The following is a 17,126-nucleotide window of genomic DNA, read 5'->3' as shown; positions in this document are numbered from 1 at the left end:
TCCTACTTTCGCATTCCAATCCCCAATGATGAATAGGACATCTTCTTTTGGTGTTAATTCTAGGAGGTTTTCTAGGTCTTCATAGAACTGATCAACTTCAGCTTCTTCAGCACTGGTGTTTGGGGCATAGGCTTGGATTACTGTAATGTTGGACAGTTTGCCTTAGAAACAAACTGAGATCACTCTGTCATTTTTAAAGTTGCACCCAAGTACTGCATTTTGGACTCTTTTGCTGATTAAGAGGGCTTCTCCATTTCTTCTGTGGGATTCTTGCCCACAGTAGTAGATCTAATGGTTGTCTGAATTAAATTCACCCATTCCCATCCATTTTAGTTCACTGACTCCTAAAATGTTGATGTTTACTCTTGCCATCTCCTGCTTGAACATGTCCAATTTATCTTGATTCATGGACCTAACTTGCCTGGTTCCTAAGCAATGGTGTTGTTTGCAGCATCGGATTTTACTTTCATCACCAGAAACAGCCTCAACTGAACGTCACTTCCGTTTTGGCCCAGCCACTTCCTTCTTTCTAGAGCTATTAGTAGCTGTCCTCCGCTCTTCCCCGGGAGCACATTAAACACCTTCCTCCCTGGGGGGCTCATTTCTCAGTGTCATCGTATCTTTCTGCCTTTTTATACTGTTCATGGGGTCTCACGGCAAGTATACTGGAGTGGTTTGCCATTCCCTCCTCCAGTGGACCATGTTTCGTCAGGACTCTCTACTATGACCTGTCCATCTTGAGAGGCCCTACATGGCATGACTCTTAGCTTCATTGAGTTACACAAGCCCATTCACCATGACAAGGCAGTGATCCGTGAAGAGGCTAAAATGTGTGAAGAAATGCAAAATATCTGGAATATAAAACCAAGCTAAGAGCAAAACTGAAGGTCTCATTCTATCCGATTTCAAAACGTACAATAAAGCTACAGAAATGAGAACAAATTGGAACTGGTGTAAGGAATGAAGGAATAAAAGAATAAAATTTAGAAGTAAAATCATATATATGTGGTCAATTAATCTTTGGAAAAAATGTCAAGGCAATTTAATGGGCAAAGAAAAGTTTTTTCAACAAATCATACTAGAACAACTGGATAAATACATAGGGAAAATGACCTCAATGTTTTCCTTGTACCACAAACAAAAATTAATTTAAGGTGGATCATAAACCTTAAAACTAAAACTACAGTAGCACTTTTAAAAGAAAACACTATCTTCAGCAACTTACAAGATAAAAATATCTTGGGACAAATGAGCTCTAAACATAAGAAAATATTAAAAATTGGAACTCATAAAATTTTAGCACTTAAGTACAAGAACAGAAAAGGCAATGGCACCCCACTCCAGTACTCCTGCCTGGAAAATCTCATGGACGGAGGAGCCTGGAAGGCTGCAGTCCTTGGGGTCGCTGAGGGTCTGACACGACTAAGCGACTTTACTTTCACTTTTCACTTTCATGCATTGGAGAAGGAAATGGCAACCCACTCCAGTGTTCTTGCCTGGAGAATCCCAGGGATGGGGGAGCCTGGTGGGCTGCCATCTATGTGGTCGCACAGAGTCGGACACGACTGAAGTGACTTAGCAGTAGCACAGCAAGAAACACTGTTAAGAAAGTGAAAACACAAGCCACAAACTGGGAATAAATACTTTCAGTAGAAACATCTGACAAACCATATGTAACTAGTGACTCAGGGACCTCAAACTAGGGCTCTGTAATAACCTAGAGGGGTGGGAATGGGCGGGAGGCAGGGAAAGGAGTCAAGAGGGAGGAGACATATGTACACCTACGGTTAATTCATGGTGGTGTGTGACAGAAACCAAACCAATATTGTAAGCCCATCATCAATCAATTAAAACAAAATATCTTTAAAAAGAATATGTAATAGAATATATGAAGAATTCTTAAAAATCATTAAAAAAAAAGCTAAAAATTAAAAGACTTATGGTTTTTGCTCAGGATATAGAGCACTACAAAAAACATTGCTCAAACCCTTACAATACATCAGTGAAAAGCCAAAATGCAAGGTCAAGACTTTTTTTGAACCCTTCAGAGGACAGACAACTAAGTAGGCTAAAATCTATGAGACAAGCGTCTACAAGGAAAGATGGCAGTTGCTTACCTGCAGCAAACTTAGCCACACACCAGTAAGAATTAGATGTGAAGACTAGCAAATTGGGGGTTAGTGAGTGTGGGCTAGAATAGCAAGAATAGCAAGAAGAGATAAGAAAGCTTTCTTCAGTGATCAATGCAAAGAAATGGAAGAAAAGAACAGAATGAGAAAGACTAGAGGTCTCTTCAAGAAAATTAGAGATACCAAGGGAACATTTCATGCAAAGATGGGCTCAATAAAGGACAGAAATGGTCTGGACCTAACAGAAACAGAAGATATTAAGAAGAGGTGGCAAGAATGCATGGAAGAACTGTACAAAATAGATCTTCACGACCCAGATAATCATGATGATGTGATCACTAATCTAGAGCCAGACATCTTAGAATGTGAAGTCAAGTGGGCCTTAGAAAGCATCACTACGAACAAAGCTAGTGGAGGTGATGGAATTCCAGTTGAGCTGTTTCAAATCCTGAAAGATGATGCTGTGAAAGTGCTGTACTCAATATGCCAGCAAATTGGGAAAACTCAGCAGTGGCCACAGGACTGGAAAAGGTCAGTTTTCATTCCAATTCCAAAGAAAGGCAATGCAAAAGAATGCTCAAACTACTGCACAATTGCACTCATTTCACAAGCTAGTAAAGTAATGCTCAAAATTCTCCAAGCCAGGCTTCAGGAATACATGAACTGTGAACTCCCTGATGTTCAAGCTGGTTTTAGAAAAGGCAGAGAAACCAGAGATCAAATTGCCAACATCTGCTGGATCATGGAAAAAGCAAGAGAGTTCCAGAAAAACATCTATTTCTGCTTTATTGACTATGCCAAAGCCTTTGAGTGTGTGGATCACAATAAACTGTGGAAAATTCTGAACGAGATGGGAATACCAGACCACCTGACCTGCCTCTTGAGAAATCTGTATGCATGCCAGGAAGCAACAGTTAGAACTGAACATGGAACAACAGACTGGTTCCAAACAGGAAAAGGAGTACGTCAAGGCAGTATATCGTCACCCTGATTATTTAACTTATAGGCAGAGTACATCATGAGAAACGCTGGACTGGAAGAAACACAAGCTGGAATCAAGATTGCTGGGAGAAATATCAATAACCTCAGATATGCAGATGACACCACCGTTATGGCAGAAAGTGAAGAAAAACTAAAAAGCCTCTTGATGAAAGTGAAAGAGGAGAGTGAAAAAGTTGGCTTAAAGCTCAACATTCAGAAAACCATGATCATGGCATCTGGTCCCATCACTTCATGGCAAATAGATGGGGAAACAGTGGAAACAGTGTCAGACTTTATTTTTCTGGGCTCCAAAATCACTGCAGATGGTGACTGCAGCCATGAAATTAAAAGACTCTTACTCCTTGGGAGAAAAGTTATGACCAACCTAGACAGCATATTCAAAAGCAGAGACATTACTTTGCCGACTAAGGTCCATCTAGTCAAGGCTATGGTTTTTCCTGTGGTCATGTATGGATGTGAGAGTTGGACTGTGAAGAAGGCTGAGTGCCGAAGAATTGATGCTTTTGAGCTGTGGTGTTGGAGAAGACTCTTGAGAGTCCCTTGGACTGCAAGGAGATCCAACCAGTCCATTCTGAAGGAGATCAGTCCTGGGATTTCTTTGGAAGGACTGATGCTAAAGCTGAAATTCCAGTACTTTGGCCACCTCATGAGAAGAGTTGACTCATTGGAAAAGACTGATGCCGGGAGGGATTGGGGGCAGGAGGAGAAGGGGACGACCGAGGATGAGATGGCTGGATGGCATCACTGACTCGATGGACGTGAGTCTGAGTGAACTCCGGGAGTTGGTGATGGACAGGGAGGCCTGGTGTGCTGCGATTCATGGGGTTGCAAAGAGTTGGACACGACTGAGCGACTGAACTGAGCTGACCTGAGCTGAACTGAGTGTTGGCTAACAAAAGAATTTGAGCCTGGGAGCCACATATGTGGGGAGGATTCATACCTTCTTGCAGGCTTTTTCTCCACAAACTCTACTCCGCACACAACAAAAGATGGTTGAAAGTCCTGAAGAAGCATGCCTGATTTACAGACCTGGAGAAGGAGAACAGCCGCCCTGTCCACAACAAACAGTGCCTATGGGCATAAATCCACAGCAGATGGGGAAGGGGAACAAGAAAAATTCTTTCACTCTAAAGAGAGAGGCAGGAGTATGTCCTCTAAATAGAACTACAAAGGGTGGAAAGGTAAGAGCTTCAAAAAAGTCACATCCTCAAGACCCAGGAACACAGGGTCTACCTAAGACTAAAGTTCATTTTTAAGAAAATTTTATTGAAATATAGTTGATTTATTGGGTTAATCAAAAAGTTTGTCTGGGTGTTTTGCAAGATGTTCTGAAAAACCTGAACAAACTTTTTGGCCAACCCAGTACAATGTTGTGCTATGTTCTGCTGTATAACAAAGTCAGTCAGTTACACATATACACGTCAACTCTGTTCTAGATTATTGTCCCATATAGGTCGTTACAGAGGACTAAGCACAGCCCCTGCGCTATAGAGTAAGTCCTCGTTAGCAGCTACGTATTTCACATGCAGCACTGGGCATATGTCAAACCTTATCTTTCAATTTATGAATCTCCCTTTTCCCCCTGGTAAACAGATTGCTTTCTACATCTTATTTCCGCTTTGTAGACAAGCTCCTTTGTGCCATGTTTTTCAGATCACATATGTAAGTGATAGCATATGATACTGTCCTTCTCTGATTTACTTCACTCAATATGACAACCTCTAGGTCCATCCATATTGCTCCGAATGGCATTAACTTGTTCTTTTTTATGACTGGGTAACGGGCATATTACTCAGGTGGTCCAGTAGTTCAGACTCTGCACTTCCAAGGCAGGGGCATGGGTTCAATCCCTGGCTGGGGAACTAAGTTGCCATGTGCTGTGCAGTGTGGCCAAAAATAAAAAATGTGGAATAATCCGTGCAATATGTGTATGTAAGGGCTTCTCTGGTGGCTCAGACAGTAAAGAATCTGCCTGCAATGTGGGAGACCTGGGTTCAGTTCCTGGGCAGGGAAGATCCCCTGGAGAAGGGAACAGCTTACCCACTCCAGTATTCTAGCCTGGAGAACTCCATGGACTGCATAGTCCATGGGGTCACAAAGAATTGGACATGACTAAGAAACTTTCACTTCACAATGGGCATAAACCCTGAGAAAACCAAAATTCAAAAAGCCACACGTACCCCAGCGTTCACCCAGCACCACTTACAATAGCCGGGACATAGAAGCAACCTAGGTTCATCAGCAGATGAATGGACAGAGAAGTCAGGGTGCATGCATACAATAAAATGTTACTCAGCCATTATAGGGAATGCGTTTGAGTCATTTGAACAGAGTTGGATGAACCTAGAGCCTCTTACAGAGTGAAGTCAGTCAGAAAAAGCAAAACAAATACTGTTTATTAATGCATATATATAGAATCTAGAAAAATGGTATCGATGAGCCTATTTACAGGGCTTCATGGTGTTCTCCATGTGGCTGTATCAATTTACATTCCCACCAACAGTGGAGAAGGATTCCCTTTTCCACACACTCTCTCCAGCATTTACTGTCTGTAGATTTTTGATGATGGCCATTCTGACTGGTGTGAGGTGATACCTCACTGTAGTTTTGATTTGCATTTCTCTAATAATTAGTGACACTGAACATCTTTTTATATGCTTTTTGGTCATTTACATGTCTTCTTTGGAGAAATGTCTATTTAGATTCACCACCCATTTTTTTATTAGGTTGTTTTTTCATATTGAGCTGCATGAACTGTTCGTATATTCTGGAGACTTTTCTTCTATTTGCTAATATGGGTGAAAAGGAGGTGTATTTTAGAATACATCCAAATGGACCTTGATATAGTATAATCTTTATGTGTTGCTTAATTAAAAATAAAAATAGCTAATGAGCAACATTGGCCTTAAAATTTTTTCCCTATGATGTCTTTGTTATAAACCAGTTTATCCTGGCCTCAAAAGAGAATGAGATACGGAAAAATCATACAGCCATCTCAATAGATGCAGAGAAAATATAGAAGCTCATTAATCATAAAAAGCAGAATGGTATTTTAAAACTAGGATAGAATCTGTAGCAAAAATCATACTTAATGGTAATCTGCTGAGAAATTTTATTCTGAGATTAGAAATGATGAAAGCAAGCACCACTACTTTTACTCAGCATTGTACAGGATGTCTTAACCCATGTAATAAGGCAAGATTTAAAAAATACTAAAAGAGTATTCAAAAGAATCTGTCATTACTTACAGATGAAATGCTTGTGCTGAAAATCCAAAAGAACCTATAAATGAATCCTTAGAATTAATGAGTTTACAGTCACTAAATACAATGTGCCAAATTCAATTCAAAAATTGTATTCTTATATAATGGCAACAAACAACTAGAAAAGAAAAAACAAATTAAACTTCAGTTCAGTTCAGTTCAGTCGCTCAGTCATGTCTGACTGTTTGTGACCCCATGAATCGCAGCACACCAGGCCTCCCTGTCCATCACCAACTCCCGGAGTTCACTCAGACTCATGTCCATCGAGTCAGTGATGCCATCCAGCCATCTCATCCTCGGTCGTCCCCTTCTCCTCCTGCCCCCAATCCCTCCCAGCAACAGAGTCTTTTCCAATGAGTCAACTCTTCTCATGAGGTGGCCAAAGTACTGGAATTTCAGCTTTAGCATCAGTCCTTCCAAAGAACACCCAGGGCTGATCTCCTCTAGAATGGATTGGTTGGATCTCCTTGCAGTCCAAGGGACTCTCAAGAGTCTTCTCCAACACCACAGTTCAAAAGCATCAGTTCTTCAGCGCTCAGCCTTCTTCACAGTCGAACTCTTACATCCACACATGACCACTGGAAAAACCATAGCCTTGACTAGACAGACCTTTGTTGGCAAAGTAATGTCTCTGCTTTTGAATATGCTGTCTAGGTTGGTCATAACTTTTCTTCCAAGGAGTAAGTGTCTTTTAATTTCATGGCTGCAGTCACCATCTGCAGGTGATTTTGGAGCCCCCAAAAATGAAGTCTGACACTGTTTCCACTGTTTCCTCATCTATTTCCCATGAAGTGATGGGACCAGATGCCATGATCTTAGTTTTCTGAATAGCTTTAAGCCAACTTTTTCGCTCTCCTCTTTCACTTTCATCACGAGGCTTTTTAGTTTCTCTTCACTTTCTGCCATAAGGGTGGTGTCATCTGCATATCTGAGGCTATTGATATTTCTCCCGGCAATCTTGATTCCAGTTTGTGCTTCTTCTAGCCCAGGACTTCTCATGATGTACTCTGCATATAAGTTAAATAATCAGGGTGACAATATACAGCCTTGACGTACTCCTTTTCCTGTTTGGAACCAGTCTGTTGTTCCATGTCCAGTTCTAACTGTCTGATCTGCATATAGGTAGTACTTTAGTACCTGCATATAGGTAAAGTTTACCTAACCTATAAGGAATAAAACTAATATACACAGAAACATGGATGAGCCTCAAAAAAAAAATTAAGCCACATAAAAGAATTCAGACTCAAAAAGAGTATGTATTGTATGATTTCATTTATTTGGAATTCGGGAAGAAAAAAGTAAAGGCAAATGGGCTACATCAAGATATATCTTGTTGTCATTTAAGAACACTGAAGTTTCAAACCAGGTTACCTACAAAGAAACAGCGGTCAGAATTTCATCACACTTCTCATCAGCAGCACTGGATGCTGGAAGACAATGAAGCAATCACTTCAAAGTTCAAAGGAAAAAACTGATTTTGAACCTATATGTTATGCCCAAGCAACTAGCATTTCAAATGAATCAAAATAACAGACATTTTCAAATATTAAGGGACTAGGAAAATGTATCACCCTTTCGATTCTCTCAGAAATAATCACTATAGGATAACTGCAATAAAACCTTTAATATGTGCAAGAAAGTGAGTGATACAGAATACAATAGTGCTGAGGAAAAAACTATAGCTTTTTTTCTAGTTTAAAACTTATTAGTATAAAATATAATAATATAGATTAGTGTAACGTATTATTCTACAGAGGCAGCAGAGGAGAGAGGCGAGGATCAGAAAACACTCAGAAGTAGCTTACAAATCCCATCCCTTCCAGGCAAAGTATAGATATTATGATTAAATATAGATACTGATAGAAAAGTTCTAAGATTAGACTCATATTCAAAAATGTAAGGATAACAATGAGAAGAGACTAAGAAATGTTTAGAGCCTTTAAACAACATAATGAACAGAGGGAATAGGACAAAGCAAGTTTCATAGACAAAAGGTAGAGGGCTTAACAAAACACTATTATAAAATATTTTAAGTGACACTATAGTGGATGTCACAGTATACACTCCAAGGACGCCTCACTCAAGTTAGCCCCCTCCCTGGGGGCGGCTTACACCCAATTACTCAGCTTAGACTTCCTGCCTCAGTCCAGGGACACGCTGAAGGCCCATCCCACCTTCAGAGTCGCCGTGGGACAAATGCATCACAGTTCAGCCCCTCCGTCTGCCCAGTCCTTCCCTTCTTATTCCCTTGCAGGCATTATTCTGATTACCATCAAATAAACTGCATGCACGTCGCTTGTCATTTCTATTTCATTAAATGTTTCTAAGGGGACCTGATTTTAGACAGCTGGAGACAAGTCGTCCAACGAAGCAGACTTTAAGAATAGAATTTTGGAAACAAATCACTCACCAGCTGGCTAACAATGAAGATCTCACTAATGGCAGTGATTATTTCTGCTTTCTTTGCAGCAGCTCCTGGCACACCATGACACCATATCATAATTATAAACTATTTCATAACAAGTAACCCAAAAGTTTAGTGGCTTAAAATAACTATTTCATTATTTCTCATGACTGTGTGCTCAACTGGGCAGTTCTTCAGCTTCGAAGAGGTCAACTGAATTTGCAATCAACTAGGAAGTCACTCGGGCTCATTCCAATGGGCTGATGCTGGCTTCAACTGCAAGGTCACCTGGGACTGCGACCAGGATGCCTACAAGTGGGATTTTCACAGAACGGCAAATAGGTTCTAAGAGGGAACATTCCAAGAACAAGTGTTCCAAAAGAGCGGATGTGAAAACTTCCAGTTAACTAAAATCCAGGTCAAGAGTATAACACATATCCTATTTTATTGATCAAAGAAATCACAGCTCTGGCCAGATCCAAGGGGAGAGAAAATAAGCTCTACGACACTTACATGCTGTAGAATCGGGATCATCTTAGGGAACCAGCCGTCACAGACTACAGCTGTTAAAGATTCACCAGTGACGAACTGAGGCGGGTCACGGTAGGAGCGAAAGCCTTGACGGGCGCGATGTCTCAAATCTTTGAAAGGTTTGGGAGAAATAATCATAGCAATGATATAAGATGGATTTTTTTTGAGTGCAGCTAGCCACTGGGAAAAGAAAAGTCCAATGATGATTAGTCTCCAGTTTAAAGCAAAGTGAGACAGCGAGTGGGCCTCCTTGATAGCTGCTGTAGAGACTCATGCCTCTGCCGCAGGATAGCAGAAAGAACTGTCAATCAGGACTTGAGTATAAAGTTATCTAGTTGCATAAAAAAGTGAATTCTCAATCCTGGAAAGCCTGGCATACCGAGGTGGAGCCTTTGGCGGAAGGAATGGGACTGCAAGTCTTGCGGTGGAACCATCTCGGCTGATGCACTGGAGAAGCTTGTAACCCCAGATTGCCCTGACCATGTTGGGTGGCCCACCCCTCCTATTAAAGGCTGTTACACCTCCACTGATGGAGATGATAGTGAGGCTTCACCTTTGCAAGACAATATGCGTCTCATTCAGCGTCTATCCCCCAACCATTCCTCTTGACCCAATAAGTAGGATCAAGTCACAACATCATGAAACACAACAGGGAAGTGCTGGGCGTGCTATGCAAGGAAGGGAGCTAAACTCTGAGGGGCTACAGGACCTAACCAACATGCACTGCCATGAATTTGGATCCTGAGGTTACTGAATCAAGAGAATCTGAACAAAAAATTGAATAAGGGAGACTTTATGGGCATGGAAACTGCTTTCTTGATGCTGGATTGAAGCCCTTAAACAAAAATTTGTGTGTTAAGTCACAAAGAAAGATCTCCAGTATTCATAAAAGAAATCACAGAGGACAAATTTTCTTATCAAATTGCAGTCAGATTAGAGATTAACACAAAAAATAGCAAAAGAAGTCACACATGTGGAAATTGTTTAATCACCCCTCAGATAAAATTCAAATTATAAATTATAATTTATATCCTTTATAAGGAATGAAAATGAAGCACTAATTACAATAATCTGTGGAATATGGTCAACATAATCCTCAGAGAAATACTCATCGTTTTAAATGTCAGTAAACAAAGTTTGAAAATAAATAAACTTATTATTAAGTTAATAAGTAACTGGAATGCTGAACTAGCAAAAATTGATAGGGTGCAAACATAAAGAAAATTCATTTTCAAATTCTTTTCACTATCTTTTAAAATCCTATCTACAGTCTCATTCTTTCCTTCTCCTTGGATAAAATACTGAGAAACGGTCATAGCTTTTCCGACTGCTCTTAAATGGGAATTTTAAAAATCCTCCAGTCACTTCTAGTAATGGTTATGAGCTTGAAGAAGGAATTCATAGGGCCTGGACTCCATCTCAGGCCTGTTCATGCTGATCATGCTCGAGCACCTCTCCAGTGGACCCTGGACTCTGTGCTTACTGCCTGTGGAAACTAGGACGGAAGGATAAGACCCTCTCTGGACGGGGGAATCTTGACGATCATATCCAGGTTACTCATCGCCTCAGAGAAAACATACACTGATCACCCGTGCCTCTGGACAGGTCATGAATATTTTCTGTATCTATCGGAATGTAACCTCAGATTTATTGACTATTAACTGTTTGAACGCAACACGTGAATGATGGGGTTACTGTGATTGTATTTACTCTTCCTTTATTTATGTAAGTCTCAAGGAATTTGGGATGGTGGGTTCAGACAAGTACACATGGGGTATAAAGGATTTTCACAAATGCTGGTTGGGGTCCTTGGCTAAGAGGAGACTCTGCCTTGGGCCCGCGGTGTAATACACTGCTCCCCACTATCTGCACGGTCCTGAGTGAGCCTGTTTCCCGGAGCGCATGGCTACAGCACGCTTATTAACTGAGAGGCCCACTTTAGTGGAACCGTCCACACTGGCATTTGATGCGATGCTTCACTCCCCTTTCGCTACTCAGTCCGCCTCAGTCGGGCGCCTGCTGGTGGCAGTGGGCAGCAGGCGGGGCTCCGTCTGCTCTGGGGGCCCCTTGGCATTCAGGCCCGCACATGCAGCTGCCACCTCAGGGCCCTGCAGGCCGGGGCGGGGCGGCCAGAGGCGGGTGAGACGCGTCTAACAACACGAGGGTGAGGGCGGCTGGGACGCAGTGACACGCTCTCTGGGTTTGCCCACTCTTCACGGCTGACTTCGTAAGTATTCAGTAGGTTTCTACTCCTAGAAACATCAAGCTGTGGCTCTCCGGGTGTGAGCAGAGCTCCGTCTCGCCTGGCCTCTAAGACTCCGCCCGCGGGTCCGTCTCTAGGGCTCCTCTCGTCTGCTCGGGCCTGGGCCCCTCCATGGCGGCGCCTGGCCCGGGGCACAGGCCTCCGTGCGCTGCCTGCCGGGGAGGCGGCCTCCGGCCTCGGCAGGCGGACGCTGCCCGCCTCCGAGGGCTCCGCTCGGTCTGTTCAGGCCTGGGCCCCTCCATGACCGCGTCTGGGCCGCCGCACAGGCTGCCGGGGAGGCGGCCTCCGCGCCTCGTCAGCTCAGCTCTGGCAGCGCGCTCCGCCCGGGCCCCTCAGACACTGAGGCCAAGGGGAAGGGGGGGTGTGGAGCCAGGAGGGGGCGGCCCTCTAAGTCAGCCCAGCGAGCCCCGGGGTCGGCGGAAGCCTCCGCGCGCCCTGCGGGGGGACAGCGCGGGGGACAGCGCGGGGACAGCGTGCGGGGACAGCGCGGGGGGACAGGGCGGGGACAGCGCGGGGGGACAGCGCGGGGGGACAGCGCGGGGGGACAGCGCGGGGACAGCGCGGGGGACAGCGCGGGGGGACAGCGCGGGGACAGCGTGCGGGGACAGCGCGGGGGGACAGCGCGGGGGGACAGCGCGGGGGACAGCGCGGGGGACAGCGCGGGGACAGCGTGCGGGGACAGCGCGGGGGACAGCGCGGGGGGACAGCGCGGGGACAGCGCGGGGGACAGCGCGGGGGACAGCGCGGGGACAGCGTGCGGGGACAGCGCGGGGGACAGCGCGGGGGGACAGCGCGGGGGACAGCGTGGGGGACAGCGCGGGGGGACAGCGCGGGGGACAGCGCGGGGACAGCGTGCGGGGACAGCGCGGGGGACAGCGCGGGGGACAGCGCGGGGGACAGCGCGGGGACAGCGTGCGGGGACAGAGTGCGGGGACAGCGCGGGGGGACAGGGCGGGGACAGCGCGGGGACAGCGCGGGGGGACAGGGCGGGGACAGCGCGGGGGGACAGGGCGGGGACAGCGCGGGGACAGCGTGCGGGGACAGCGTGCGGGGACAGCGCGGGGGGACAGCGCGGGGCCAGCGCGGGGACAGCGCGGGGGGACAGCGCGGGGGGACAGCGCGGGGGACAGCGCGGGGGGACAGCGCGGGGGGACAGCGCGGGGGACAGCGCGGGGGGACAGCGCGGGGGACAGCGCGGGGGGACAGCGCGGGGGGACAGCGCGGGGACAGCGCGGGGGACAGCGCGGGGGACAGCGCGGGGGGACAGCGCGGGGGGACAGCGCGGGGACAGCGCGGGGGACAGCGCGGGGGACAGCGCGGGGGGACAGCGTGCGGGGACAGCGCGGGGGGACAGCGCGGGGACAGCGCGGGGGGACAGCGCGGGGGGACAGGGCGGGGACAGCGCGGGGACAGCGCGGGGGACAGCGCGGGGGACAGCGCGGGGGGACAGCGTGCGGGGACAGCGCGGGGGGACAGCGCGGGGACAGCGCGGGGACAGCGCGGGGGGACAGCGCGGGGACAGCGCGGGGACAGCGCGGGGGACAGCGCGGGGGGACAGCGCGGGGGACAGCGCGGGGACAGCGTGCGGGGACAGCGCGGGGGGACAGCGCGGGGGGACAGCGCGGGGGACAGCGCGGGGACAGCGTGCGGGGACAGCGCGGGGGACAGCGCGGGGGGACAGCGCGGGGGGACAGGGCGGGGACAGCGCGGGGGACAGCGCGCGGGGACAGCGCGGGGGGACAGCGCGGGGGGACAGCGCGGGGGACAGCGCGGGGGGACAGCGCGGGGGGGACAGCGCGGGGGACAGCGCGGGGGACAGCGCGGGGACAGCGCGGGGACAGCGTGCGGGGACAGCGTGCGGGGACAGCGCGGGGGGACAGGGCGGGGACAGCGCGGGGACAGCGCGGGGACAGCGCAGGGGGACAGCGCGGGGGACAGCGCGGGGGACAGCGCGAGGGGACAGCGTGCGGGGACAGCGCGGGGGACAGCGCGGGGGACAGCGCGGGGGGACAGCGTGCGGGGACAGCGCGGGGGGACAGCGCGGGGGACAGCGCGGGGGACAGCGCGGGGGGACAGCGCGGGGGGACAGCGCGGGGGACAGCGCGGGGGGACAGCGCGGGGGGACAGCGCGGGGGACAGCGCGGGGGGACAGCGCGGGGGACAGCACGGGGACAGCGTGCGGGGACAGCGCGGGGGACAGCGCGGGGGACAGCGCGGGGGACAGCGCGGGGGGACAGCGCGGGGGGACAGCGCGGGGCCAGCGCGGGGGAACAGGGCGGGGACAGCGCGGGGGGACAGCGCGGGGGGACAGCGCGGGGGACAGCGCGGGGACAGCGCAGGGGGAAGCCGCCCCCCGCAGCACCGGCTCCTCAGGGCCCTGCGCGCCCCGGGTCCCCCACCTCGATGCTTCCACGCCCTCAAGCTGCGCTGGGACCAAGGGTCAGATGGCTTCTCCGCTCCCCCTCTGTCCCTGCACACAGACGAGCTAGAGCGCTGTTCTGAGATGTAAGGGCCCTTGTAGCCTATGATGTTGGCCTTTGGGTCTCAGACAAGACCGAGACAGCAAATATCCGGTTACTCATCCTGCCACACACATAAACTGAAGGGGCCAGAACATATTGACAAAATAGGACAAAACCGACTTGAATTAATAAACACAAAAGCAGAAATTGATTATCTAAATGAACTTCAAGCACAATAAGTAAAATCAAAAGTTTCTTCTTAGAAAATCCCATTAAACTGAACTTCTGGCAATTATTAAAAAAAAACAGACACAGGTAAACAAAATTATAGACGGGAAAGGAATATAGGATTACATTAAACCAGATAAGAATTATAATAAAATATTATATTCTTATATTTAGAAACTATGTGAAGTGTATCACTTCATAGAAAAGTACATATTACCATTAATAGTTCAAGAAGTATACACATAGGAATAGAAGTTTTATTAGCAAAGAAATGGTCAAGGCAATTAAAATCTTCTCTTTAAAAGACTTTAGGTCCAGGTAATTTCACAGACAGATTCTATAGAACTTCAAATAGCGGATATTTTCCACATTATATATAAACTGTCCCAGAACATAGATTTTAAAAAGAAGTTTGGTATGTAATTCTTTGACAAAGGCCAAACTCTACTATGAAAAAAAGAACTAAAAGTGTATAAAGAGAGAAATATAACCCATTTTCTTCTCATGAGCATGACCACTATAACCTTAAAGTAAATATAGCTAACTCTTGAACAATGTGGGGGTTAAGGGTGCCATCTTTTCGCACAGTAGAAAATCCATGTGTAGCTTAGAGCTGGCCCTCCTATGTATATTCGCGGGCAGTTCCTCTGAATCCAAGGTTTCACACCCTGGGATTCAACCAACCTCAGATCATGTAGTACCATAATATTTACTATTTTAAAAATCCACGTGTAAGTGGAGCCATGCAGTTCAAACCTATGCTGTTCAAGGATCAACTGTATTAGCATTCTAAACCCAGCAGATGGGAGCGGGGAGGGAAGCTCAAGAGGGAGGGAATATACATAAAATTATGGCTGATTTGTGTTGTTGTACAGCAAAAAACAACACAACATTGTAAAGCAATTATCCTCCAATTAGAAAACAGCAGAATTTAAAGAATACCATAATCAAGTAGAAGTTATCTCTGTGTTGGCATTTGGAAAAATTAGAAAATCTGCTTCTCTGGACACACACACACAGTAAAGAGGACATTAAGAAATTTAGGAAATGGGGTGTCACTCTACTGACCACTGAGTCTACAGCCAATATGATATTACACAATATTCAGATACTCTTACATTGGTTTCATCCTTCTGTTGATGAGAAACTTTTTTCTTTCATTAATATCTGAATTAATATTTCTGAATTAATACTTAACCCTTTCTTCCCCACTCTATGTGAAGCAGTCTGATCTCAGGGTTTCTTTGCTTAAATACTATTTCAGAAAATAAGTTACAGAAAATAAGTATACACATCACTATTAGCAGTCTAAGGAAAATATATATTTGACTCTATTTAATGCTCTTTAGTGACTCAGAAAATCAGCAAGCATAAACTAAAGAGAAATATCCTCAATCTAAGGGATGCTTATATGAAATTTACAGAAAATACCACAGTTTCCTGGCAAAATGTGAGAAGCACCGTGACTACAGACACAAGAAAAAGGATCTTCTGCAGCTACTCAGTGTGATGAACACATGGAGAGAAAGAAACAGGAGGTATCAACATGAGAAGCCCAACAATAAAGCTAGCATTTCTTTTTATGAGCACTCTCCAGTAAGAAAAATAGGTCTTATTAAAAATATAAAATACTCAGAAAACATCCTTCATTCTGAAATGCAGGAGTCCTTGTCACGGGTTATTTTGCTTTTGGCTCTTTTGGGTTTAAGACAAAACCAAGATAGCAAATATCTAATTTGCTTAATCAGAGTAAATTTTGATTTAATCTGAAGACTATCTATCTATCTTTCTCTGAAGATGAGCTAGAAGAACTAAATATACCTGAAAAAGAATATCAGTGAGACACGACTTCTAAATATATATGAATACATAGTAAAGGGCCTATGCTAATTGAGCCTAGAGAGTTTAGGAACAGGGAAACAAGGTTGAATGGGGTACCTAAGCAGACTCAAGTATATGCAAGACTTTAACTTATTATTTACTTGGCCTTTTAGTCAGTAGGAAAAATCATGTGTTTATTAAATTGTAGGAAAGTAGCTCTCATATGGAAAAAGTGAAGCAAGATACTATCCATGCCTCATATCATTTACTAAAATTCCATATGGCTTAAAGTACCAAATATTAAGCAAAAATATAAATGTGTTAGAGGAAAATACAGAAAACTTTTAAAGCCTTCAGGTAGCAAAGGTCTTCTCAAGTGAGACCTCCAGCCCAGAAACTACCAAGTGTATGTCACAGATTTCTCCCCAAAACTCAAAAGATTTTGTAGAACTGGAGAAAGAGATGTAAACAAGTGGGAGAGATAAGTTATTGCAACACATTTAGCAGACAAGATAGTAATGACCAGAATGTATAAAGACTGCTATAAATAATTTAGGAGAGGGCAAACAACTCCACACTGAAATGAGTGAAGGAGGCTAGATGGCAGTTCTTACGAAGAGAAATAAAATGGCCAGTAAACACAGAGGACAGGCATTCTCACTGGCAACTGTGTGTGTGCATTTTCGTGTATCAGATAGCACAAATGTCAAATTTGGGAAAGATGTATAAAAAACCTGGTAGATTTGTATACAGTAGATAGAAGTTTTTTGGGAAGGCAATTAGGAAGTATGGATTTGAAGTGTTATATTCCTTTGGGCTAGCAATTCTGTTTCCAGTAATTCCACTTTAAGAAATATTTTCTCAAGTGTGCAATGATATGTTCAAGACTATTCATAACTTTATGTATTAGTGTAAAACTGGAGTACAGAAATGTCTACAAATAGGGAAGTTGTGTTATTTGATTTATGATGTGTAAAAAGAATGAGTTATACATATATATGTGTATTTACCTCTCACACAAAA

The 17,126-nt window shown here is 45.9% G+C and overlaps 1 long non-coding RNA gene across 1 annotated transcript; it reads left to right on the top strand.

Moving 5' to 3' along the window:
• The first annotated feature begins 11,495 nt into the window (after window positions 1-11,495).
• LOC138441559 (uncharacterized) lies at window positions 11,496-15,868 on the top strand. The gene is made up of 2 exons (XR_011257417.1): window positions 11,496-11,556; window positions 15,707-15,868. It is a non-coding gene; the product is annotated as an uncharacterized lncRNA (long non-coding RNA).
• The last annotated feature ends 1,258 nt before the right edge of the window (window positions 15,869-17,126 follow it).

Source organism: Ovis canadensis, chromosome 5 (assembly GCF_042477335.2).
Source record: "Ovis canadensis isolate MfBH-ARS-UI-01 breed Bighorn chromosome 5, ARS-UI_OviCan_v2, whole genome shotgun sequence".
Classification (NCBI taxonomy): domain Eukaryota; kingdom Metazoa; phylum Chordata; class Mammalia; order Artiodactyla; family Bovidae; genus Ovis; species Ovis canadensis.
This window is presented reverse-complemented; position numbering and strand designations above follow the sequence as displayed.